The sequence below is a fragment of the Rhinoderma darwinii genome, chromosome 4, assembly GCF_050947455.1.
Source record: "Rhinoderma darwinii isolate aRhiDar2 chromosome 4, aRhiDar2.hap1, whole genome shotgun sequence".
Classification (NCBI taxonomy): Eukaryota; Metazoa; Chordata; class Amphibia; order Anura; family Rhinodermatidae; genus Rhinoderma; species Rhinoderma darwinii.
The window spans coordinates 229131418-229148809 of NC_134690.1; the positions used below are offsets into that span (position 1 = coordinate 229131418).

Here is a 17392-nt window from a genome sequence, read left to right on the forward strand (position 1 = left end):
CTGCTTATCCTGGTAATAACATTTGTGACGGATTTCAGTTAAAAAAATAGTTGTCTTCATGACACAACCCCTTTAAAGAGTTATGACCTATATTGGCTTTATGTTAATGAGTTTCTCAATGGACAACTGTCGTGCTTTACTATATGGTCAAGTGGGCGTTGTACAGAGGAGTGTATGACGCTGACCAATCAGCGTCATACACTTCTCTCCATTCACTTACACTGCAGATAGCGATATGTGCTGCCACATAAACACAGTATAACGTTACTGCAGTGTCCTGACAATGAATATACATTACCTCCAGTCAGGACGTGATATGTATTCAGAATCCTGACCACTTCTGTAGCGTCTCTGTGATTTACAGCATAGCAGGCGTAGTCACGCGAGATTACGCTGTAAGCTGTCATTCACAGCGAGATCTCGCTGTGCTGTGCTGTAAATCACAGAGAAGTGCAGAGACGTGGTCAGGATTCTGAATACACATCCCGTCCTGGCTGGAGGTAATGTATATTCATTGTCCGGACACTGCAGTAATGTTATACTGCGTTTATGTGGCAGCACATAGGGATATAGCTATATCGCTATCTGCAGTGTAAATGAATGGGGAGTTGTAAAGGATCTGCCAGACACAGCTTCAGTGTCGACGCCAGTGGTTAGTCAGTCTGCACCGGCTCCTAAGTCTGATCGAGTGACCCCTCCTTCTACCAATCAGGCTGGGAGGCTGAGGAGTGGGAGAGCCTGGCCAGACGGAGCTAGCTCCCGCCCTCGGTCTATTTATACCTTCACTTCCTGGAGGGGGCTAGGCACCAGGTAACGGTCCTTACCGACCACAAGAATCTGGTTTTCCTAGAATCTGCCCGGAGGCTTAACCCGAGACAAGCTCGATGGGCGTTGTTTTTTACTTGATTCAACTTTTTGGTCACCTATAGGGCTGGGTCTAAAAATATTAAGGCTGATGCACTGTCGCGTAGCTTCATGGCCAGCCCTCCGGAGGAAGATCCTGCTTGTGTTTTGCCCCCAGGTATAATCATTTCCTCTGTTGATTCTGACCTAGTCTCCGAAATTGCGGCTTATCAAGGTTCAGCTCCCGGGAACCTTCCCGAGAACAAGCTGTTTGTTCCCCTGCAATTCCGGCTAAGGGTACTCAGGGAAAATCATGACTCTGCACTATCTGGCCATCCAGGCATCCTGGGTACCAAGCATCTCATTGCCAGAAACTATTGGTGGCCTGGGTTGCTTAAACGTTAAGGCCTACGTCGCCGCTTGTGAGATTTGTGCTAGGTCCCAGACTCCCAGGTCCCAACCAGCGGGCTTACTATGTTCTTTGCCCATTCCTCAGAGACCTTGGACCCATATCTCCATGGACTTTATCACCGATTTGCCTCCATCTCAAGGCAAGTCGGTGGTGTGGGTTGTAGTAGACCGCTTCAGTAAGATGTGCCATTTTGTGCCCCTCAAACTACCCAATGCTAAGACGTTAGCTACCTTGTTTGTCAAACACATCCTGCGTCTCCATGGGGTTCCTGTCGATATTGTTTCTGACAGAGGGGTACAATTTGTTTCATTGTTTTGGAGAGCCTTCTGTAAAAAGTTGAAGATTGATCTCTCCTTCTCCTCAGCCTTCCATCCTGAAACTAATGGCCAAACGGAGAGGACTAATCAGTCTCTAGAACAATATTTAAGGTGTTTTATCTCTGACTGTCAATATGATTGGGTCTCCTTCATTTCCCTCGCCGAATTTTCCCTTAATAACCGGGTCAGTAACTCGTCAGGGGTCTCCCCCTTTTTCTGTAATTTTGGGTTTAATCCACGGTTCTCCTCCGTTTCACCTGGTGGTTCCAACAATCCTGAGGTAGATGTCGTTCATCGTGAACTGTGCACAGTCTGGGCCCAGGTTCAGAAGAACCTAGAGGTGTCCCAGAGCATACAAAAGACCCAGGCAGATAGAAGACGTTCTGCTAACCCCTTGTTTGTGGTCGGGGATCTGGTGTGGCTGTCTTCAAAAAATTTGTGCCTTAAAGTCCCGTCCAAAAAGTTTGCTCCCCGGTATATAGGGCCGTACAAGGTCATTGAAGTCCTTAACCCGGTCTCCTCTCGACTGGAGTTACCCCCGTCTTTTCGAATACACGATGTGTTTCATGCCTCCCTCCTGAAACGCTGCTCCCCGTCCTTGGCTCCCTCGAGGAAACCTCCGGTCCCTGTTCTCACAGTTTGACAGCAGCCATGACTAAGGACGCAGTCCGCGTCAGAAACGCGTAGGCACCGCTCCAATTGCTATATTATCCCTCTATTACGCATTTGGGATTCCACCCATATTTCACTGCACTTGTTTTATCCTTTGCCTAATAAAACTTGGAAGAAGATTCCTATATTTTAACAGAATCTAACAGTCTCATTGCTGGATCCAATCCTTTGTCTTTTTCCCATCCCTGTTCTCACCCCTGAAGGGGTAGAATTCGAGGTGGCCAAGATTGTGGACAGCAGGATGGTCCAAGGCTCTCTCCAGTACCTGGTCCATTGGAGAGGATACAGGCCTGAGGAGAGGACTTGGGTACCTGCCCGGGATGTTCACGCTGCAGTATTGCTCAGGAGGTTCCATCTTCGGTTCCCCAATAAGCCAGGTCCACCTAGAAAGGGTCCAGTGGCCCCTCCTAAAAGGGGGGGTACTGTAAAGGATCTGCCAGACACCGCTTCTGTGTCGACGCCCATGGTTAATCAGTCTGCACCTGCTCCTAAGTCTGATCGAGTGACCCCTCCTTCTACCAATGAGGCTGAGGAGTGGGAGAGCCTATCACAGCCTGGCCAGATGGAGCTAGCTCCCGCCCTCTGTCTATTTATACCTTCACTTCCTGCTCCTCCTTTGCCTGTGATTCTCCTGTTTCCTGGCTCTGCTGCTGCTTGAAATATTTGTCCCTTCTTCATATTGACCCTGGCTTACTGACTACTCTCCTGCTCTGCGTTTGGTACCTCGTACACTCCTGGTTTGACTCGGCTCGTTCACTTCTCTTGTTGCTCACGGTGTTGCCGTGGGCAACTAACCCATTTCCCTTAGCTTCTGTGTACCCATATCTGTTTGTCTGTCGTGCACTTATTGAGCGTAGGGACCGTCGCCCAGTTGTACGCCGTCGCCTAGGACGGGCCGTTGCAAGTAGGCAGGGACTGAGTGGCGGGTAGATTAGGGCTCACCTGTCTGTCTCCCTTCCCCGTCATTACAGGAGTAGTCTATGACACTGATTGGTCAGCGTCATACACTTCTCTCCACAATGCCCACTTGGTCATATAGTAAAACACGCCCAGTTGTTCATTAAGAAAGTCCTTCGCATAAAGCTAAAATAGGTCATAACTCAAAAATGATCGTTTTTCGAAATAAACACTGCTGTAATCTACATTACAGCGCCGATCACATAATGTACAATATAGGCCACTTATAATGTGGTGACCGAGCCTCTTTAAGTGGAATCTGTCAGCAGTTTTAAGGTCTCAAAATTGCTAACAGAGCAATATAGGAGAGGGGGAGGGCATTTTAATCGTACCTTTTTTTTTATTTTTCTCAGTCATGCAAGTTGCATGATCGAGAAAATAATGTTTAATTCCCCCAGCACGGCCCGACCGTAAGTCTCTCTGTGCAGGCTCTAGCAATCTCTTGATAGATCGCTAAAGCCATCACTCAGAGCAGAGAGAGTCACTTGGGACCGCCGGAACTTGGATGACCGAGGAAAAAAGGGAAGTTTAATGCCCTTCCTCTTCCCTTTATCACCTTGTCAGCAGTTGTGAGGCCTCAAAACTGCTGACATGTTCCCTTTTTAAGGCCTTCTACACACAAGCGTTGAATACGTCAGTGTGATGGCTGTTAAAACAACGGCCGTCACACGGACGCTTGTATTTCAAAGGGGACGTTCAACAACCACGGCTGTTTCTACGAACCGTGTGAAGGGTCTGTTGAAAAATAGAACCTGTCCTATTGTCTTCCATTTTCACGGATCCCTCCATAGGCTCAAGTCTATGGGGATCCGTGGAAACGGGACCCGCACGGGGGTGTTTTTCACGCTCGTGTGGATCTAGCCTAACACACACACAAAGTGTGGACCTAAGGATAAGGGTTGGGTTAGTGGCAGTATTTTTGTTTTTCTCCACCTCTTGTGTGTATTAACACGGTGCGGATGTGCCTAGTTTTTTACCGCAAGAACGAAACTGACCTAAAAAAAAAAAAGCATGTTGCTTCCAATAGTATGTTATATATATCTTTTTTTTTTCTACTATTTTATTTGGCGAATTACATTGATTTATATCACAATCTGTGTAACCACATAATCTGTTTTCTATGTCCTCATCCAGTCATTGCTAAAAATTGCAATATTCACGAAGACTTTTTAGGATGTAATCCGATGTGTAACATTTTACCACTTGAGTGGTTATCAAAATAGACCATTCCCATACGGAATATTTGGGAAATGAAGGTGTCTTATAACTGTCGTCTCCAGTGCTAGCAGGGAGATTTGAGATGTTCTCCAGCCACTATAGTCACCACATGTCCATTGGGACTTGTCCACCTCTTTTAGGCTATGTTCACATCTGCGTCAGGGCTCTGTTCCGTCTCAGCTTTCCGTCGGAATGGAACCTGACTGATGCAAACCATAGCTTTCCGTTTCCATCACCATTGATTTCAATGGTGACCCGGTGCCAATGGTTTCCATTTGTCTCCGTTGTGCAAGGGTTCCGTCGTTTTGACGGAATCAAAAGCGTAGTCGACTAAGGTATTGATTCCGTCAAAATGACGGAACCCTTTCCCAACGGAGACAAAAGGAAACCATTGGCACCGGATCAGTCACCAATGAAATAAATGGTAACTGAAACCTATGGTTTCTGTTTGTGTCAGTCAGACTCCACGCACACGACCGTGCCCGTAATTACAGGCACGGCCGTGGGCAGTCGGTTGTTTTTGCAGGCCATGCTCCCATTATAAAGTATAGGAGCATGGTCCGTAAACTAAGAAAATAGGACATGTCCTACTTTTTTCGGCCGGTTTCTACGGCACGGACACCCTCCCGTAGGCATACGGGAAGTCAGTCGCCTGTAGAAATGAATGGGCCCGTAATTACGGGCCGTAGTTACGGTCCGTAATTACGGGCGATTTTACGGTCGTGTGCATGGAGCCTCAGGGCTCCGTTCCGTCGGAACAGAGACCTGACGCAGATGCGAACAAAGCCTTGGCTTGAATTGGTCTTTTAATCAAGAAGTTAATTTAGACATCATGCATTTTTTTTTTAATGGAAGGTGTATTGATATCAGAAGCGTTCCCCAGACATTATTTCACCTATTACCTCACTGCAACGATTAGTGATGTGTTAAGCCTCATGCACATGACTGTAAAGGTTTTTACTGTCCGCAAATACGGATCCAACGCAATTCCGGTAGCGGCCATAGACTTCTATGGGTGAGTCTAGCGCAATTGCAGACAAGAATAGGACATGTTCTATATTTTGCGGATTGTTTCTACAACCCGGATGCACATCCGTAAATATACAGAGAGGTTTCTGTGGCCAATAGAAATGAGTCCGCAATTTCATCCGTAATTACGGGTGAAAACTGTGGTAGTTTGCATGGGTCCTTAGACGTGTAGCTTGGCTATTGTCAGGTGTTACCAAGCAAACTATTTCGAGGGAGAATCTTGGAGCATACCTAACTTTTCAGATTAAGTTGTCATATGTGTGGACATCAGGAATAACACTATTTCTGGCCATTGTGGTTTTTAGCAGTTCTCCACTCTGCAGGCTTTAGCTCGAATTCTCAGTTTCAGCTTGTGGGCGGAGCCTAACTGCCATCATGTCTTCTATACAGTGCACAGAAGAGGAGAATCCCGCTCGCCTATCTCTAACACACACACACACACACACACACACACACACACACTGCTCCTGATTTTCAGACGTTTTTGTAGCAACTCGCGTTTTTCGCGGCGTATTTTACAGACGTTATTGGAGCTATTTTTCAATGGAGTCAATGAAAAATGGCTCCAAAAACGTCCCAAGAAGTGACATGCACTTTTTCATGGGCGTCTTTTTATTCACCGTATTTTGACAGCGACGCGTAAAATTACACCACGTGGGAACAGAACATCGTAAAACCCATTGCAAGCAATGAGCAGATGTTTGTAGGCGTAATGGAGCCGTTTTTTCAGGCATAATTCGAGGCGTAAAACGCCCGAATTACGTCTGAAAACCGTGTGTGTGAGCATACCCTCACAGTTTTTAACCTGTTTTTTTTTCCCATAAATCACAGACCAACACAAAAAATTTTTTATGGACCAATTCTAAATCGACTGCGCTATTGATTCCATAAAAAAACGGAAACCTGATGGAATGGTGACAAACGGAAACCATTAGCAATGTTTCCGTCACCATTGATATCAATGGGTTTCTGTTTGCCTTTCCGTTGAGGGGTTTTCCCGACGGAAACTTGCGACGGAATCCCTCAACGGAAAGCCAACGCTGATGTGAACAGGCCCTTATTAATAAATATGGATGGTCGAAAGGGTAGAATGAACACAATACTATGTATTGGGGGCATTTATCATCTTTTCATATTTTAAAACACATCACCCAATATTAGAGTTCCTATAACCTACCATTTTCATGTCCGTTACACATGACCGATGTGCCCCCCGGGCTGTTTTTAATGGCGTCCTGATAGTCTTCACGAACCCATTCACTTTAGCGGGTGAATCCGGTCCGTGAAAACTGACCCGATTCGGATCACTGACTGGTCTTGGCCGGCACACACTGTCTTGTGCATGAGGCAGTAGTCCCCAACCACTGACTCCAGGAATAGTGCACGCCGTGGCTATCTTATGTTTCATCAGCAATAGATTATATTAAAATATGTCAGGGGTGGACCTATTGCCGGTGCAGCCGGTTCGGCTGCACAGGGGCCTGGTGGGGGCCAGCTCAGCCACATTAAACGCCTTGCACATAGATTGGCGCGGCAGACAGAGGGGAGCCCCCTTCCCTCCCTGTACACTTTCGGCAACTCACAGATCGGGCCCCCTTCCTTCACACATGTTGTTGACGTCATCAATAATATATGTTAAGGAAGGGGGCCTGTTCTGTGAGTTGCTGAAAGTGCACAGGATGACTTGAACTCATTGGCTTTGAATAGACAGACTGGTGAAGGCTGATGCAATAGCTCCTGGGACGATACGTTGACTTGCTCAAGGAGCGCCCTGTCATGTATACAATGTAGCATAGCTCTCATGCAATCATATTTATCTTACACCTTCATCTCTAGTCCTTTTGTAAATGAAAAAGTCAGCTAAATGAATTACAACCCCTTACTAATCGTAGTATAGGCCTCTTGCACACGATCGTTGTGCCACTCGGGCCGTTTTTGACGCCATCCGAGTGGCACCCGATAGTTTTCACGGACCCATTCACTTTGACGGGTGAATCGGGTCCGTGAAAAATGGTCAGTCTCCGATCCGAGGAAAGATAGAACATGTTTTGTGGTTTGCGTCACCTAGTAATCGGCGTCACTGTCCGATTCAGTGCAACATCTGACAGTGATGCTTACTAGGTGACCAAGATTACCAGATAGAGCGCGCCGCTCCTAGCAAGCAGCATCGCTATCTTTGGGACAGTTTTGGATCCTGGATAGTGGCGCTGCTGAAATGAAGCCTTATACTGGTTGGCTGTTAGGGTTATTCTTGCTCTGCCCCCTGAGCCTGCCAGTGCTTTTACTGTGTGCGCGTGCGTGCGCTGAGTGTCGTGAAGTGGACTGACTGAAAATAAAAATAACTAGGCGGTAATAGTTGCTGCCCTGTCTGTAGAAAATGTTTGGAGTGGAGTGCAGCTCAGTGGACAGTTAAAGGGGATATGACATAAATGTCCAAGATGGGCTAACCCCTTAAAAGTTTTCATTCACTGTGTGGTCACCACACTGTGGTGGTCTACTCAAACACTGTATGGGGTGCCACCCCCACTTCACTGCCACAAATACACTTATTCAGGGTGTTGTCCGTTTCACCCATAATAATTTAATTAAAGCCCTTGCCAACGTCTGACATATACTTGCGTCATAGATGGGAAGGGTAAGTATGGAGGGGGCTCACAGGCTGAGCCCGCTCCATATAACTGGGGTGTCCACTATATGATAAAGCCGACACTTCACCGTAACATATGTGGTTGTGTTCAGATGGCACTGGTTTCTTTTGGGTGCTATAGTGAGTACTGGGCGGCTTACCGCTCTAGATGGGCGCCCATCTAGAGCGGTAAGTCGCCCAGTACTCACTATAGCAGCGCTACATACGCATTATATTTTGCACCGATCCAGTCCCCAGCACGGCTCAGTGCCCGACGAAGGTCTTATCGACCGAAACGTCGACGTCGCACATGTAGCCTCTGGCATCCATCCAATAAAGATATATATTTTTGTAACACAAGCAAGGTGTGCCGACTACAAATTCTTAACTTCACCGTAACAAGCTGAATCCCGCTCGTTTAACCCCATAGAAGCCGTGGTCAGTAGCGACCACAGCATCTAAGGCATTAGAAAGTGACAGTGCAGTGAGATCAAGTCGTAATAAGTTAGTTACATGAGTTCTTTGTGTTATACTCCGTTGTTAAATATGGAAATTATTTATGTTTGTTACTTGTGTTCTAAACTAGAAATAAAATGTGTAATATAGATTTGTATAGTTTTTAGATGGGCGTGGTTAGGTCATGGGGGCCCCACGCACGTTCTTTGCACAGGGGCCCTCTGTAGTCTGTGCCCGCCTCTGGTTAAAGTACTTATTTCCCGATTCCACTATCTGCATTTGTAAATTAGAATATGGCTGGTTACATGCTTTGCCTACATTTACTACTTGGAAGTGTGCGGTGGAGTTTGTGAAGAGGAAGTGTATTAATATGAAGTACTGTAGGAACCGCTCTTTCCTAGGATTAGATGAGTGGGGGTGGGAGAGGTGGTGTAGGTTTTCACTGTGCTCTGTGCTTCTAATAAATGACTTGAACTCATTGGCTTTGAATAGACAGACTGGTGAAGGCTGATGCAATAGCTCCTGGGACGATACGTTGACTTGCTCAAGGAGCGCCCTGTCATGTATACAATGTAGCATAGCTCTCATGCAATCATATTTATCTTACACCTTCATCTCTAGTCCTTTTGTAAATGAAAAAGTCAGCTAAAGGAATTACAACCCCTTACTAATCGTAGTATAGGCCTCTTGCACACGACCGTTATGCCACTCGGGCCGTTTTTGGCGGCATCCGAGTGCCACCCGATAGTCTTCACGGACCCATTCACTTTGACCATTTTTCACGGACCCAATTCACCTGTCAGTCTCCGATACGAGGAAAGATAGAACATGTTCTATCTTTCCTCGGATCACTAACGGGACTCGGTCGTGTGCATGAGCCGTTATGAAAGACCATTTTAGACCCATGTCTTGAAAGGAAATACCCTAGCCCAAAATGTTGTCTTCCTTTTCTTCACTGTATTTAACATGAGGATCCAAAAAGAACGAAAGAGATATATATATATATATATATATATATATATATATATATATATATATATATATATTCCTGGTCTTGCTAGCGTTTTCGGTGGCGACACTTGTAATACAACATTTGTAACGCACCAAAGTAGGGATGTCACGATACCAGAATTTGGACATCGATACCGATACTTTGTGTAGTATTGCGATTTCGATACCAAAACGATACTTTGCCAACAATAATAAAATGGAAGAACTTTTTATTTTAAGTTCCCCACAGAATGAGGCTGGCGCTGCACTAATGAGCGGCGGTTCAGACACTGAACACAGAACATGGAGGTGTTTTGTAGTGCACCCGCCATGTTCTGTCTTCAGTGCTGCAGCTCATTAGTGCAGCGCTGGCCGCATCGCAACATGCTGATGGCGCGCACATGTCAGGAGCGGGGCAATGGCTGTATTACACAGCTGCAGCCCGCACATACATTCATGTGTTACAATGCGAAGCTGTGCGGCGGCACAGCTTAGTTTCGAAATACATGAAATAACGGTATCGAACCGTTTGGGGGTGCACGGTATCGAAACGAAGATTCGATGCATCGTGCATCCCTACACCAAAGCCAGAGAAACGGCACAAACAAAAAGAAAAAATTGTTTATAGTGTGTTTTATATTTCATTATAGACTTTCAGCTATCATCTGGCTGCAGCATTATTGCCCCCACCCATAATACGCTCATGTGATAAGGTGTGCACGTGCTAAACCCTTAGTAACAACTTTAAACATTAAAAACACATCATTCTTAAATTGGCAAGTAAATTGTGGCATGTGCCACGATTTATTAAAAACACATTAACCATCGGCAATACAGCGCAAGAGGAGCCTGACTTCAATCGCGACACGGCACTCCCTGAGCTGGGGCCCGCCTGCCCCCAGCTCGCATCCTGTAAACAAGGACAGCCGTGCCCCCTGCCACGGCTGTCCCCCCAGGCAGCCGTCGGACCGTCGTCCGGCTTTCGTGACTGCCCAGGCCCAAAACATCCTGGGGACCTGCCGTATAACTAGTGTCCCCCCACGTGCGAGTTCACCCCGCCGTATAACTAGTGGTAACTCGCCGTGGTCCACCACCGAAGCCGCTCTTAGGAGGAGTGCAGTGCCACGATCCGCCCTGGCTTTACATCACATCGCATTACATAGCATAACATAACATAGCATAACATACCCTAGCCTACCATAACGTAGCATAACCTAACATAACATAACATAACATTATTTCTAACAAGGGAGGGTTGGGTGGGTCTTTTCTTCTCCTGGTAAGTAATGTCTTACCTCTCTGCTTTCTGGACTTATAAACCCTTATCCTGCTCCCCCTCCCCTATCCTCATTACTTATGCGCTCCTATAGTTCTTTCCACTATCACTCCCCTTTCTCCACTTATCTCACAGTGAACAATGAGTTCACCCTCCCCCTCCAGCCATGCTGGTGCCATTGGCCATGTGGCCAGCACCATTTTATATCCCTTGCTTCCTATAACCACCCTCATCAGGGACGCCCTGGCCCACCTTATGTTTCCTCGGGCCTAGTCGTCCCTCGTCCTAAATAAGGTGTGCACGTGCTAAACCCTTAGTAACAACTTTAAACATTAAAAACACATCATTCTTAAATTGGCAAGTAAATTGTGGCATGCGCCACGATTTATTAAAAACACATTAACCATCGGCAATACAGCGCAAGAGGAGCCTGACTTCAATCGCGACACGGCACTCCCTGAGCTGGGGCCCGCCTGCCCCCAGCTCGCATCCTGTAAACAAGGACAGCCGTGCCCCCTGCCACGGCTGTCCCCCCAGGCAGCCGTCGGACCGTCGTCCGGCTTTCGTGACTGCCCAGGCCCAAAACATCCTGGGGACCTGCCGTATAACTAGTGTCCCCCCACGTGCGAGTTCACCCCGCCGTATAACTAGTGGTAACTCGCCGTGGTCCACCACCGAAGCCGCTCTTAGGAGGAGTGCAGTGCCACGATCCGCCACCAAAAAAGGTAGGCTCCTCTGCCGATCTTACCTTTTTTACCCCATAAAAACTCCTTTCCACCAGTCCTCCAGTCCTTCCTGCAGATTGTTGTTAAATATGTCCAGTCCCACATCAGATAAGTGTACGCCATCATTCCTGTACATTCCTTGGCACCCAAAATCAATGTCCTTGTGCTGAATAAAAACTCCTTCCGTCTCCACCATAAAGTCCTTCATGGCCTTGTTGACCTTCTTTCTCACCTTTTCAATGGCCGCTGTTGATGTTGCCCCCATCCAACTCCGCCTTTGGATAATTTCTGACCACAAAAACTTTACCCCCGGCCACCTTTCTTTCCATACGGCAACATCCACCTTCATCTTGTTAACTAGTACCCAAGCTTTGGTACTAGTCAAGTCGTTCCCCCCGGTATGTATCACGATCGCCTGCGGGCACCCCCCTTCTGCCGCTTCCTCCACCAGCTTTCTCATCTGGAGCCATCGAAGACCACGTCTCCCGAACCACTTCACCTTGACCCCGTCGCTCGGCAGGCCTAGTTGTAATCCATACGGTCTCATCCTTGCCCTCTCCCCGGCCCAGTACACGAAGGAGTGTCCAATCACCCATACGCTTTTTTCCTCTGTGGGAGAGACAACATACAACATTAATATGGCAATGGACGAATATAAGTGCGGAAGGCATTGGATTTCCATCTCCCCAAACGCTTAATGCTCCCCTCATCTGCTCCCGCCGCTGCTGCTTCTGATGCCGCCCCAATTCTGAAAGAATGTGAACCAATTCTGTCTTTTCCTAGCCCCGCTGCCGACGCTGTCCTCTTAAGTATCTGGCAAAACTGGAACCTGGACAGGGCACTACCATCCCTGTGCTTAAGGAAAGCTCCTACCTCTGCTCCTCGTGAGACCAAATAATCCTTTACTGCCCCCACTGGACAAATTGGCCCCCCTTTTCTTAGCATAGTCACCCATGCCCCTTTCCCGTTCTGATCAGTCTTGGACTTTCTGATAAGGCACTTAACAGTTGCGTCATCCCATTTTGTGTCTTCGAGCTGTAACCCATCTTTACCCTTCTTTGAAGTGGACACCAATTCCCCTAACCTGAAAGCACCTGCAAAAGCCAATGTGAATGCAGCTTTAAATAGCAGCACTTCGTGCCTGTCTCTACATATGGCCCCCAATGCTGCCACCAGCCTCTTTACTCTGCCTGAGTCCAATGGCTCCCTCTTGTCTACTCCTCGCGGCTGTGCCCTTGACCAACCCTTCAACACCCGTCTAATTGCAAAAACCTTTGTAGGATCCTCCTCCCCTCTTACCTTTGTAATAAATGATACTGCCGCCACCAAGGTGGCGGCCCTACCTTTTGCTGCGCCATCCCTCCACATGTTACCCAGCAGCTTCCATAAACACTGCACCGGACTCCCGCCTTCGTTCCTCCTGAAAACCTCCCACTTCTTCCATTCTTTCGTGTATGTCTTCCATGTGTTTGGCGCCAACGATTTTTCCACCAGTTTTTCTAGACTTGGGTCAGCACCTGCCAAATATTGTTAGGGCACACATATCCTGTCCGCTCCGCATTTGGTACTAACTGGAAAAATAACTCCCACTTCCCCCTTGACAAAGCATCCGCAATCGAGTTATTGACCCCTGGGACATGTTCAGCTCTGAAGTTGATATTCCACTCCATGCACTTCCCTACCAAATGCCTTAAAAGTGCCAACACAGGGGGGGAGCTACTGGATAGATTGTTCACGGCCGACACCACACTCATATTGTCTGTCCAAAAAATTACCCACCTGTTCCTCAACTGTTTCTTCCATAGTTCCACTGCTACCACTATTGGGAATAGTTCCAGCAATGTCATGTTCCTCAACCACCCCTTTTCTGCCCACCCGTCTGGCCACACCCCTGCACACCACTTTCCGTCAAAAAAGGATCCAAAGCCAACTGACCCTGAAGCGTCTGAGAACAATCTCAACTTCTGATTGGAGCATGGTTCCCGTAGCCAAACCCGCACTCCATTAAATTTCACCAAGAAACTCTCCCAAACCTGCAGATCGTCTCTTAATGCCCTTGTTATTCTAATTTTATGTTGTCCTGCCTTCACTCCTGCCGTGCTTAACTGTAAACGCCTTGAAAATACTTTGCCCATAGGAATCACCCTACATGCAAAATTAAGGGAACCCAGCAGCGACTGCATCTTTCTTAATGTCACCTTCCCGCTGGTTTTCACCTCCCTTACCTCCTCCAACAATGCCTTTACCTTTTCGACAGGTAACCTACATTGGCCTTCCAATGAGTCTATTTCTATGCCTAGATATGACAACTTTGTTACTGGCTCCACTGTCTTTTCTTGTGCTATGGGGACCCCCAAATCCTGCAGTAGCGCTATAAACTTCTGTAACATTACCTGGCAAATTTCTGACCCTGCTGGTCCTACCAACAAAAAATCATCCAAGTAGTGGGCAATTGTCTCCCACCCGCACACCTGCTGTAAACACCAATGCAAAAACGAACTGAATGCTTCAAAATACGCGCATGAAATGGCGCAACCCATGGGTAAACATTTATCTACAAAAAACTTTCCCTTGAAACCACACCCTGTGTATTTAAAACTCTCCGGATGCAATGGTAACAATCTAAAAGCGGATTCAATATCTACTTTGGACATCAGTGCCCCCTTTCCACATCCTCTTACCTTTTCTACCGCTGACTCAAATGACTGATAATGTACCTCGCTTACTTCCTTCCCTATTGCATCGTTAACTGACCCTCCTCTTGGGTAAGACAGGTGCTGAATCATCCTGTACTTACCCTCTACTTTCTTGGGGACCACTCCCAACGGTGATACCACCATGCCCTCGACCGGTGGAGCATCAAAAGGCCCCTCTATTCTCCCTAAACCTACCTCCTTCCACAACTTCTCCTCCAACACTCCTGGTAATACATCAGCCGATCTCAAGTTTCTAAATTTTTTGGACCCTTGCACCTCCCCCTCAACAGGTAATTTAAAACCAAACTTAAACCCCTCCTCCAAAAATCTTGCTTTTTCCCTATCGGGATAAAGACTTAGCCACTCACTTAGCCTGTTTATGTTCACTGGTGACTGCGCCTTTTGCAAACCCGCGAAAGGAATTACTGGGTTTACCTTCAAATTTTTTCCCCCCGCACTCCACCTGGGGATGCCCTGCCCCACATTTTGAGCATGCGTGTCTAAATCTACATGCAAACCCCCGATTACAGTTCCTTTCGTTATATGCCCAACAAACCATTCTGCCCTTGTTGACTTGGTTGGGCCCCTTGGCCCCTGTTCCCACCTGAGCCCTCTCTCTCCCCATCAATCTGGATCATAAATCCAAATCCTTCTGGCCAAAACTCAAAATCTTACTTCCTACCATCTTTTTCCTAAAGGCCCTGTCGTACTCCAGCCAACCCTGACCCCCGTAAAACGCATGCGCATCAACCACCAAGTCCATGTACTTTAAGATGTTGATGCATTGCTCCGGCCTGGATTCTACCCATACACTGGCGTAAACTAGGAAACCCTTGATCCACTCCACAATGGTCCTCCACTGTTTTCTATCCGACTGACCACTTCTCTCCTCCTTTGCCGCTACCGCTTCTCTTGATAAATCAAAAATATCTATGTACTTCCCTTCCCTAATACGTTTCAAGACTTTCTGTGGCAAATGTGCATATGTTGGGGACAATGAGCATGCGTAAGTATCCTGACCGCCTGCCGCTAACACTTTTTCCACTAATGACCTATTCATAGCCTGACCCCCTGCCCTTCCTTCTCCTGAGTTACCTTTACTTTTTACTGCCTTCAAACATTTTCTTAAAACTTTAAGCATCCTGCCCTCGCTGCTGGTATCCTCCCCCTCTGACCACAAGTCCCCTTCGGATGAATCGGAATCAGACTCACCAAGCTGCTGGACCTCTAGGGCTCCCCTCTCACCATGACCGCCTTCTGCGTTGCTGCTGCCCATTAACTCCGTCCGACCTCCGTCAGCTGCTTGTTGCGGTCGATCGCTGCTCTGTTCTCTGCAATGACAAACACTGTGCGAGTATATGTTGCCTGATACATTTCTATCACCCCATGGGCCCATATTAGCCCCGGTTTGCCCCTGTTGTTGGGAACTATACTCAAGGTTGGAGCTTTGGCCCCACCAAGGGTTGGGAGGGGGCCATAAGGGGGGAATGGGTGGGTTATTAACCTGGTGGGCGTTTAGCATACCCATAGGGGCACCTTGAAAATTGCCCTCCCCTTGGACATGTGTCCCATTGAACGGGTAAAAACCCTGTTGTGAGGTGCCCGGGAAAATACGTGGGGCGGGGGGGTGGGAGGTGTACAAACTGTTAAGGGCAGGGTTAGCTGGGTAACATTGGGCTGGAGGGGGAGCCCAATTAGGGTAAGGGGCGGGTGGTAGAGGACATACACCCACCTGGCCGTACCTGGGACAGGGGGGGGACCGGAGGTGGCGGAGGACGGGAGAGATGTGCTGGGGGGGTTATACTGTGTTGGGGAAATGCTGAGGGCAGGGAGCGTAGCGGCTCTGGCCAAACTGCTCACTTCCGGCGCCGCCGGAAGTGACGCTGATGAGGACTTCCGGCCACGCGGTACAGGCGCACGGGGAGAGTGTGTCCCAGCGTTGGAAGAGGGGCAGAGGCTTGCGGCAGGTAGGGGAACCCGAGCAAGTCGGGAACGGGCGGAGGAGGACGGAACAGTACGAGGCTGGCGGGGGGGATGGTGGACGGATGCGGGGGGGGGGCTAGGCGGACCCACAGGACTGGCGTGGGACTGGGGCACCTGGGAGACCCTTTTTCGGTAGGGAACCGACTTACCCGGATTACTGGCGTCCCGAAGACGCCTGGGCACCACGATCTTCCTCCTTGGCCTCGTTCCAGCATCCGACCCAAGTTCCATTCCAGCGACGACCTCACCACCCGACTTCTCCTGGGACAATTCCATCCTATTTCCTTCTCCTGGTAAGTAGTTGGTACTTCGTGCTCCCGTTAAGTAGTGATCGTCTCTCCTCTTTCCTTCTCCTTGTAAATAGTTAGTGTATTGCTTCCTTTCTTCTTGTGTGTCTTTTCTTCTCCTGGTATTAAAATCTTCTTCTGTGTCTTTTCTTCTCCTGGTAAGTAATGTCTTACCTCTCTGCTTTCTGGACTTATAAACCCTTATCCTGCTCCCCCTCCCCTATCCTCATTACTTATGCGCTCCTATAGTTCTTTCCACTATCACTCCCCTTTCTCCACTTATCTCACAGTGAACAATGAGTTCACCCTCCCCCTCCAGCCATGCTGGTGCCATTGGCCATGTGGCCAGCACCATTTTATATCCCTTGCTTCCTATAACCACCCTCATCAGGGACGCCCTGGCCCACCTTATGTTTCCTCGGGCCTAGTCGTCCCTCGTCCTAAAAACTAGCCTAAGCCTGGGTTCCCACACAGCGTAAACATTGCGGAATTTCCGCAATGGAATTCTGTGCGGAAATTGAAATTCCGCAGCCTTTACAGTAACAGCAAAGTGAATTTGATTTTGCAAATTTCAGCCTAAAGCAGCGGGGAAAAAAAAAAAACTCAGAAAAGTTGGGCGGAAACTGTTCTGCAGTGCGACTTTTAAATCCTCAGCATGTCAATTTTGCTGCTTGTTTGCCCATAGACTTCAATGGGGAGCATAAATTCCGCACTATAATACGTAAGTTGAGTTTTGTAGCGAAAGCTACGCAGCGGAAGCGCAGGAAAAAATTTGCAACCAGGGTCGGAACCTAAACTGAAGAAATATGTAAAGGAAGGACTAAGGGCTTGTCCACGTAGCGGAATTGCGGACAGAAAATACGCAGCAGAATACAGTAGCAGCAAAGTGGGTGAGATTTAACAAA

The 17392-nt window shown here is 47.9% G+C and overlaps 1 protein-coding gene across 2 annotated transcripts in view; it reads left to right on the top strand.

The window, feature by feature from the left end:
- FOXO3 (forkhead box O3) overlaps positions 1-17392 on the top strand; it is a 127884-nt gene that overhangs the window by 20141 nt on the left and 90351 nt on the right. The gene's annotated exons all lie outside the window — the stretch shown is intronic.